Here is a 10,117-nt window from a genome sequence, read left to right on the forward strand (position 1 = left end):
TGGCTTCATCGCTTAAAAGTTTTACTTCTTCGCCCTTGTTCCCTGTCAAACTACATTGTTCCCTGAAATCTTCTGTCAAAACTCCCTTTGATTAATTGTAGAAATACCCTTTGTTCCCCTAACATCATCCCAATTTAGCAAGGGCATACTAACATTATTAATACTACCTGACTGGGGTGGGGAGCGAGAGGATTTTTATTTTTGCTTATCTTTCAGCGGGGGGGTGGGAGGGGTGGGTAGAAGTGATGTTGTTGCTTCTAACTCTAAGAAATGAAAAAAACAAAAAAAAAAAACATGATCACGACTTCGCTCGATATCCCCATCCCTAGAGAACTTAGATGTTGGCCTTGGATGTTACCAATTGAATCTAAGTGTCCCAAAAGAGAAGCAATTTGCTGTAATATGTAACAAGTAAAAATTCCAATTGTTCGGTATACGCACCACATCGCGTGACGTGTGGCCATGTGTCTTACAATGTCACGAGATTGTCCTGTGCTGGTAATATGATCTGTGATTTGTGTAGATCATATTTTAAAACTACAACCACTTAGACACACATCTTGCTGTGCATTTTACACTGGAATAGCTGCATAGAGAACTTGAAGACAGGTTTGTGTTTATAAAACTTTTGGTTAGCTATCTGTAGCATGTGCTTTTCCCAACTGTGGACGCTTTCGGTGGAATATTATGTTAATTCAGAGGGTGTCTGGAAAACCCGAATAGCGAATAGCGAATAGCGAATAGTCCCAAATAGCGAATAGTCCCGAATAGTGCGAATAGTCTCGAATAATGCGAATAGTGGCGAACAGTCGCGAAAAGTGGCGAATAGTGACGAGGGAGTTGTGGGTATTGCTCGCGCCTTTTTAGTTTCTGGCGCTCGTTCAGTTCTCGTGTCCCTGTGGCTGCTGGATGACAGATCCACCAAAGAGTTCATGATTCGTTTCTACGGGCATCTGGTGCGTGATAAACTGAGTGCCAGTGAAGCTCTTCACCAGTCCATGAAGTGGATGAGAGAAACCAAGAAGTACTGCCTGAGTGATCGGGCACCATTTGTTCTGATTGGAGATGACGTTACACTAAGACTTTTGAGTTAAATTTCACGTTCCTAAGTGTGCAATAAAATTAAAGAATCGTCGCAGGAAATCAAACTTCATCGAGACAGAACGAATGCCATGCGTTGTCGTTGCAAATCTCAGTCAATACAATTTTACACAGTTCTTATCGGTTGAAAACAGGATGAAAAATACATGGACACCCCCGGCGGGGGGGGGGGGCATAGCCATATATGGGCTATATAGGTATGTGCCGCTGTGAGGGGTATGGTTTTCAAGCAGTTTACTCTAGGATAGGGTATATAAATCAGAGCGTTTGGGTCTAGAATAGGGTATCATTTTTCACAAAACTGACTAGTTGGTTGAAGATTTTATCTAGACTAGGGAAACCAGGAATTGCCACTCAAAAATGTAAAAAAATCAAATCGGCAAGTTTAAATTCACGCAAATCAGCCTCAACAGTGTCGATAGATGAGGGGATTTAGGGAGTTTACTCTAGTATAGGGTAGCAAAATTCAGCTGAACCAGGAGCCCATTAATGGGCTCTTGGGTAATGGGTAATGGGCTCCTGGCTGAGCTAGTTCTGGTATAGGCTAAGGGTCCTAGGGTCCCAGAGGCACATCCCCACCCAGAAATTCCCAAAGTACCCCCCCGGAATGGACACGTTTCTCAATTTTCTTGACCATTGTTTTGTCACCAGTCTACTTGTATTTAACCTAGTAAAGAACCCAAGAAATCTAAAGACAACAGTAGACACTTCCGGTATCGTAAGATTTCTTTATTATTGAATACGGAGAACCTTTTGTCCCTCACTACCTCAGATTTCTCTAGTTTCTCAGAAAGTCCGACAATAACATTGTTGACAGGAACCAGTGAATCTAGAATGTAACAAAAGTGCTGCTTTTGCACCTTCGCTTAGGAAACGAAGAATTCTGTGACAGAAAGAAGAAACCTGCATGTCTTGAACTCCTTCTTAAAATGTGGTTGCTATGGTAATGTCAAATGATTTGCAGAGACTGCATAATGACAAGTCAAAATCTCTGCGTGGGATGAATGCAAGGGTTCTGAAAAGTTTAGCATCACAAAGTAAATCCTCTTTTCAAAAATTCTGTTTCTTACTGGGGTAGATTGAGGCGTTGCTCGATCGTTCTTCTTTAACCGACATCACATTCGTGAATTCGCTTCGCCCGATGGGAAAAGAAAAAGACTGGTCGCAGCCTAGTTAACGTTCGATATAAACCTTGCGGGGTTGCAAATAATATCTCGTATATTCCACTGGCTTCTACGACACAGTGTTATAAACTTTATGACTGACAACCTCATTCAATCAGCATTCCCCAACCACGTCATATTTGTCCAGGAGTTTTGTCCTCCACCCGAGCTAGTTCTGGTAGTCTTATCTTCGACGATCTCAGGTTACATTCCCCGCGTCCCGACTGCGACCCAACAAAAATACAGTAACAAAACTAGTGATGTATACCTTGGTTTTTATACGTACTTGACCTTCGCCGCATTGCGTTACGTGCGCAATGTAATGATACCAGATAACTCTGCGAGGGCTAAAATAGATATCTTGTTACACATTTTCCCGGACATTTTACACTTGAAGTTGAATTTATGTTTTTTTGAAGTGAAAACGATCTATACTATCCATACTATTCCAGCTAATAACTTCATGGAAGACCGGAATTCGTCGACTAAGGTTTGTGTTTATGAAGCCTTCAGTTCAATAATCTTTCTGAAGTATATAATTTTCCCAACTGTGAACGTTTGCTCCGGGGAAACGTAAAGTAGTACTGTGATCACGAATAGAAATTCCACAGACACTGAACGTGAAATAAGCATCTGTGGCTCTCTCGTCATTTCCTTGCTCGTGTTATAACAGAACAAAGGACGATTAAAACTGTCTTGACACCGGTGAAATCTCCTGAAATTAAGCGCTTTGTTCAGACTGTCGTTTTCAAAATAATTATAACCACTTTTTAGTAGTTGTTTGAGTTTCCCATGGTTGGAAAACAAAATTAAACAAATGAGGACACATAAGGGAAAGATATTCCAATACAGTACACATTTATGCTGCACAGATCTATTTTTTCGGCACTGCGTACATAAACTAGCCCCCCGGGGTTAGCGGTGAGCGAGACAAGCTCTGTCAGACTGAGACTTAGACATGACGTCACATTGTTTTCGCAGAAAAATAGCCACTTAATGCGTAGTGTGTCTTCTGCGATATTGCCTGATTCTCAGGGTAAAGGATTGTTTCGTTCTGCCATAAACATGAGACTTTTTCAGATAAGGCCGTACTTTTATTGTCGAACTCTAATCTACAAGATCTGTCTGATTCAAGAATTACGAAACGATTAGACTGTTCACAGTCCCCTATTTTTCCGTGAGATCGTAGATGTCGATCATTGAGTTCGATGGGCCGCCATCTTGGTCTCTTGATGCGAGCGAAACTTGGGAGAGTACAAAATGCCCATGGGTAGTGGCGGTGGGGTTAATAGCGTAGGGGTGACGGGGCAGAAAAAAATAGGGGCTTTTTTCCGCCAGCCGTGCCCTCCATCACCCCTACCCACGGGCATTTTGTACTCTCTCCAGTTTCGTTCGCATCAAAGACCAAGATGGCGGCCCGTCGAGCTCAACGATCGACATCTACGATCTCACGGAAAAATAGGGGACTGTGAACAGTCTACGAAACGATCACTTAATACTGTATCATGTGTCACATGTGGTGCACGTGATCTCATAGCAGCTCGTGACCTCTCGTTACAGGGATGGGAAGAAATCATCTCAAATAATCAAATTTAGGGGCTGAGGAGTCCACCTTATGGGAAAGAAATTGTTCAGCAAAGGCTCCCTTGACTTAAATTTCGGTTACTAACGAGAATATTGAGATTATCTAGAGTAGGGAATGATAGGAAAATATTTTGGTAGGCACATGTATTTGTTTTGCTGTCTGGTTTGATCCCCCGGGGGGTACTCCCTTATATGGGCTATATAGGTATGTGCGGCCCCAAAGGGTATGGTTTTTCAGCCGTTTTGGTCATAAATAGGGTATCGATTTTAGCTGATTTTGGCCATTTTGGTCATAAATAGGGTATGGTTTTTGCTCTCTAGCCTTAAAATGGGTTTAAGAAGAAGCCACTTTTTCATCATTATCGAAAAGAAAATCAACAAAAGCCCTTCACAAATTATGTTTACGGTAATTTAACATTGGTCTGAACCAGGGAACTAATTATAACGCAGGTTTGAAACAGGGTTTTGATTTAAGAGTCAGGTCATAAATAGGGTCTCGAATTTTGGATAGGTCACAAATAGGGTAGGGAATATCGCAGATTTCGGTCATAAAGAGGGTAAGGGTTTTGGGAAGCGGGCCGCACACCGCCTAGACTGTTCACAGTCCCCTATTTTTTCTGCCCCGTCACCCCCACGCTATTAACCCCACCGCCACTACCCATGGGCATTTTGTTCTCTCCTCAGTTTCGCTCGCATCAAGAGACCAAGATGGCGGCCCATCGAACTCAATGATCGACATCTACGATCTCACGGGAAAATAGGGGACTGTGAACAGTCTACACACCGCCATCCAATTTTTCTGGGAGTACCCCCCACCGGGGGTTTGACTGGGTTTTGATTTTCAGTTTAACATTTTCAAGCCCAACTAAACCTTCAGCTATTTGATCTGTGTCGACATTGCTCGACAACTTCTACTTTCTTGACAGAAAGCCGGTTTCCATTAGTACACTAGTAAATGCTATAAACCAAATTTCTTGCCACCGATGATCAGAGTAGAACCCTACGCTATAACTTCCTTTCCAAAGCATAGTACGCGAAACATAACCGCATGCTTTCACGGTCACTTTAATCTAAAATTATTTTCTCGCGCTCTCTGCCGTAACTGTTAACTTTGCTACGCGTTTTCACAAAATCGCGCAGAGCCACACACATCAGCGCACTTGGGCAAAGCGAAAGTGTTCTCTCGATGCGATTTCACTTGTGATTGGTCGAAATTGATAGCTTCTTTACCCTCTTTTGTCTTACTACGGATGCGCAGTAGACGCCATAATTGATCTCGTAGATATTTACTGTTCACCTTTTTCTAATTCACAGGCAATTTTCCAATCTTCAACAGTATTCGATTGCGATTGTCTTAAACTGTGAACCAAGTAAGACTCCAATCCTCATGATTTTTTTTGGAAAAGCAGTAGTTAACAGTACGTAGGTACTTAAAGCTGACACTTCATGCTTTCAGTTGTTTTTCGCAATGGATGAAAAAAAGGTTACGAAACTGGATATTGGTCTCGTAGTAGCGGACTTTCTATTCAGTACGCATCGTTATCATAAAGCCATTGACTTCTACAAAGAGTGTCAAATTCTATTGAACAAAAGTGAAGAAGAATGTTGGAATTTTAGCCTTACAACAATATTGCACCATCAACTGGCGAGAGTATATCTGATCACAAATGAGTTTCAGGAAGCTTTCGCAAGCGTCCAGCAAGTTCTGAAAAACAGCAAAGAAATTAAAGCGAAGAAGGCAGAAGAAACAGCATATCAAGGTATCAGTTGGGCGTTCAGATGCACTGCTCAACCCTTTCAAGTAATTTTTTGGCAAAGCAAATTACATAGAGCTGCTAAAGAAAATGGAGACAAACAGAAAGAAGGAGTCGCTTGTGTTATCATGGCTCAAGCGTACTCCGCTCTTGGTAAACAGGATAAAGTCATCGAGTTCGAAAGTGAAGCTCTGAGAATATGTCGGGAAATCGGAGACAGAAGAGGAGAAGGTAAAGTACTACGCGACCTTGGGTCCGTGTATAGACAGCTCCTTCAATACCATAAAGCAATCCCTTACCTAGAAGAGTCCCTGAAAATACTAAAAGAGGTTGGAGATTATAGAGGAACGCCAATGTCGTATCAACAGCTTGGAAATACTTACCAAGAGATTGGGGGATTTCAAAAAGCTCTCGATTGTCATTTCAAGTCACTTAAAATAATGAGAGTGCATGGAGATCTGGTCGATGTAGCTGCCTGCTACAACAACATCGGTACTGGTTATCATGCTCTCGACTGATACAGGGATGCAATCGAGGATTTTCAAAAAATGCTTGAAATAGCGACAAACTTTGAACACAAAGGGCCAGAAGGAATCGCACACCACGGTCTTGGGACTTGTTATCTGTCACTTGGTCAGTACAAAAAAGCCTTCCACCACCAGGAAATAGCAGTCAACATTCTGAAGGAAACTGGTGACAAATCGGCAGAGGGAAGATCCCTCAGTGAGCTTGGCCGGATATACAATGAAATTGGCCAATATAAAAAGTCCATCGATTGTTTCAAAAGGGCTTTGGAAGTAGGTCAGGACACCGGAGACAAGAAATTAAAATCAGCCGCTATGACTGGGCTTGGTGCTGTGTACTATGCTCTAGACTCACAATCCTGCGAAGCAGAGATATACGCGAGGAAAGCGCTCGAAATTTCGAATGAAACTGGGGACAAAAGGCAAATGTCAACGAATTACATCAACCTTGCTTTGTTCTATAGCAACAATGGTCAATACCAGAAATCACTTGAGAACTATGACAGTGCAATTAAAATAATGAAAAACATGGGCGACAAGCGTGGCGAAGCAACAGCTTTGATTTGTTGCGCTTCTGTTTACGACGCCCTCGGAAAATTCAGAACAGCGATAGAGATTCAACAGAAAGGTCTCAACATATTGAGAGAGGTCGAAGACGCAGGAAGAGAACACGTGGCACTTTTGTCATTAGGTATTTATAGTGCCGACAACGGAGAATTGAAAAAGGCATGTGAGTATCTTTTTGAAAGCATTTCTTCCATCGAAAGGGACGTTGAAAAACTTCAGGATGAACACAGCATTTCCCTGAACAACTTGACTTCCCGAAACTACTGGGTATTATGTACCCTTCTGGTCCTTCAAGGAAAAGTCCCTGAGGCATTATGCACCGCAGAAAGAGGACGAGCTAGGGCTCTTGTCGACTTGATGTCAGAGAAGTATGGCGTCCACCAAAGACAAATTTCAAACGAGATTTACGTGAATGGTTTAAGACAACTTTCCATTCAAAATCAAAGTACAATTATCTTCATAGCTGTTGTGTTTGATCACATGTTTTTTTGGATTATGGAAGAAGGGCAAATCCGATTAAGACTATCTAAACTAAAATCAGGGGAGGAAGGCATCGCGGCTCTTTTGAATCTGCCGGCAAGCATTAAATGTGAAGATCGCTCATTGTCTGCATATTATCGCATATGGTCATCAGCTGATGAAGGGAAAGAGGAGACCCAGCAGCGTCTCGTGGAGGATGAAGAAGACGAGATTGAGAAGGAGTCAAGCCTTCAACTGTTGTACAAGAGACTGTTCGGCCCTGTTGATGATCTCGTTCAACGCCAACGCCAACGCCAACGCCAAGACATCATCATTGTCCCGGACGGTGTGTTGTTTATGGTGCCCTTCTCCGCACTGCAAGATTCAAATGCAAAATTTCTGTCAGAGACCTTCCGCATTCGCCTAATACCTTCACTGACAACACTTAAGCTGATCCAGACTAGTCCTGCCGGGTATCACAGCACGTCAGGGGCACTTATTGTTGGTGACCCTGCCGTTCACCCAATTACAAGGCTGCAACCTTTGCCTGAAGCCAGAAAGGAGGCACAGGAAATTGCAGCATTGCTCGGCCTTGTTGCTATTGTAGGAAACCAGGCTACAAAACGGGAGGTTCTTAGAAAGATGCAGGATGTGAGTTTAATCCACTTTGCGGCCCACGGTGATGCAGAGAGAGGAGAGATCGCTCTTTCCCCGAGTTGTTCCGCTGAACGGACTCCTAGCAAGAAGGACTTTATGCTGACCATGGAAGACATCTCGAAGGTTGGTATCCGGGCCAAATTGGTTGTGCTCAGCTGTTGTCACAGTGGTCGCGGAAAGATCATGAAAGCCGAGGGAGTTGTGGGTATTGCTCGTGCCTTCATTGCATCTGGAGCACGCTCAGTTTTGGTGTCGCTGTGGCTTCTGAATGACAGATCTACCAAAGAGTTCATGATTCGTTTCTACGGGCATCTGGTGCGTGATAAACTGAGTGCAAGTAAAGCTCTTCACCAGTCCATGAAGTGGATGAGAGAAACCAAGAAGTACACGGTGAGTGACTGGGCACCATTTGTCCTGATTGGAGATGACGTTACGCTGAACTTACAAGGAAGCTTGCCAGATTCTTCGTGTGCAAACAACTAAACTGCCGCAGTCAGAAAGTTTCTTATGCTTGGATACTAATGTCTGTTTTATAAACGATTCAGTTCTTTGCTCAGGTCCATAACTTTGTATGATAACCCGGGAAATTGAAACAATTTGACACTTCGTTACCAGTTGAAGCGTTGTTTCGGGGATTTTTTACTATTCAGTCTATCACCAGGAGCCATAATCGGAGACGGAGACCGTAAGCGCGCGGCATTTGTAGTATTGGGGTTGTCCCCATGATATGAGACAGTTTTTCTATTTTTAGAACAAATTGCGCCATCCCGAGCGGCACACGCGTGTACATGCTGCGAGGATTTTTGCGGCTGTGGCGCGGGGAAATGGCATCCGAAATTCCCGAAATGTTTGATGCTTTTGGCCCACAACTCAATACTTTCAGGTCTGTTGGAATTTTGCTTCAGTATTTTCGTCGTAAGCTGCTCCAGTTTGAGTGAAGTAAGACAGTGTCGACTTAAGTTATGTGCCACTTTATGATATCACTGACCAAGTTGTGTTCCGCTGCTTCTTTCACAAGAGCTCCACATTACTCCACTCTAAGTTTCACATATGTTGTAGATTAACAGCTTTTCCAAAACACAGCAAAAAACTAGTTGGATATATTTGGATATAGCAGCGTTTCAGGACTTCAAAGTTTCCCTCCTCTTGCCTCACGCTTGCGAGTATTTCACCAGAGTCTATCTCGATCGAACAGTAAAAAAAAATAATTGCAAGTTTGAGTTTCGCCTGAATTGTAAGCAACGCTTGATGTTTCATCAAGGCCTAATAAGTGACAATAAAGTTTATGTCTGTAGATGCTGCTCAGTTTTGTTTGTTTAAAAATCCAATAAATTAATTGTTGTCGATGAATAAGAGCGCACGCTGATGCATGTTTTGTACAGTCAGTAAAACTGACATGACAAATTGGACTTCCCCACTTTCGTGTGAAAACGTACATCGAACTCGTGTATCTCTAGTTTTTAAATATGTTTAAGGTTGATAACTGTTTGAGAACATATTAAAAGCTTATCTGAAAATATGTGAATACAGCAGAAATAATCAGCTTTCTTTAATCAACTGGAATAGTCACGGTACTCGAATAAAGATTTCGATTTTGTTGGTAGAGTTATCAAAACTCCTTGTCTATTTTATTTTCGCAGTCTTAAATTTCACTATGTTAAAGAAACACACATGATGTTAGTAGCCTTTTGGCGCTGGTGAAACCTGTTGCAGCATCTCAGCACAAAAGACAACGAAAGAAATCTTTGTCAAGATTTGTTGACAATTGAAAACACCGACTCGGACATGAAAGTGCACGCGCTGCACTATGCAAATGAGCTACTTGTACGCGTCAGACGTTCCTTTCAAAAACTTTTGCAAACTCGCCAAACAAACAGAAACAATAAGAAACTATCAAAACAGGGTTTGGACATAATTAAGCATTGTTTGGGAAACTCAAATATTAACTCGATACCAGAGCAAAGAGTTTTCTTACATAGCTTTTCTTTATAGAACAAGCGCAAAAGCTTACGCGTACAACTAGCGCGAGCATTCATTCACAGCGCGAAATCGAAGTCATGTTTTCGAGCCTGAAAAACTCACCTTTTCTATTAGCTCAGAGCATAAAACTACGTATAAGAGCTCTGGCTCTTATTCCCTACCTTATTCCCTACCATCGCTGTGAAAAATCTGCAAAAGAATCTCGCAACTCTCACCATTTGATCACGTAACGTGACAACATCCACGCGAGAGCCCCCGACATGTGCGTGGATCCGCGCGGATATATGACGTCAGGATGGCGCAATTTGTTCTAAAAATAGAAAAATTT

The 10,117-nt window shown here is 42.5% G+C and overlaps 1 pseudogene across 1 annotated transcript; it reads left to right on the plus strand.

Moving 5' to 3' along the window:
* Window positions 1-231: 231 nt before the first annotated feature.
* LOC145481351 (uncharacterized) lies at window positions 232-9,670 on the plus strand (annotated as a pseudogene). The gene is made up of 2 exons (XR_014048622.1): window positions 232-609; window positions 5,163-9,670. The product of XR_014048622.1 is annotated as an uncharacterized LOC145481351 (transcript).
* Window positions 9,671-10,117: the final 447 nt, after the last annotated feature.

This window comes from Orbicella franksi, chromosome 3, assembly GCF_964199315.1.
Source record: "Orbicella franksi chromosome 3, jaOrbFran1.1, whole genome shotgun sequence".
Lineage (NCBI taxonomy): Eukaryota > Metazoa > Cnidaria > Anthozoa > Scleractinia > Merulinidae > Orbicella > Orbicella franksi.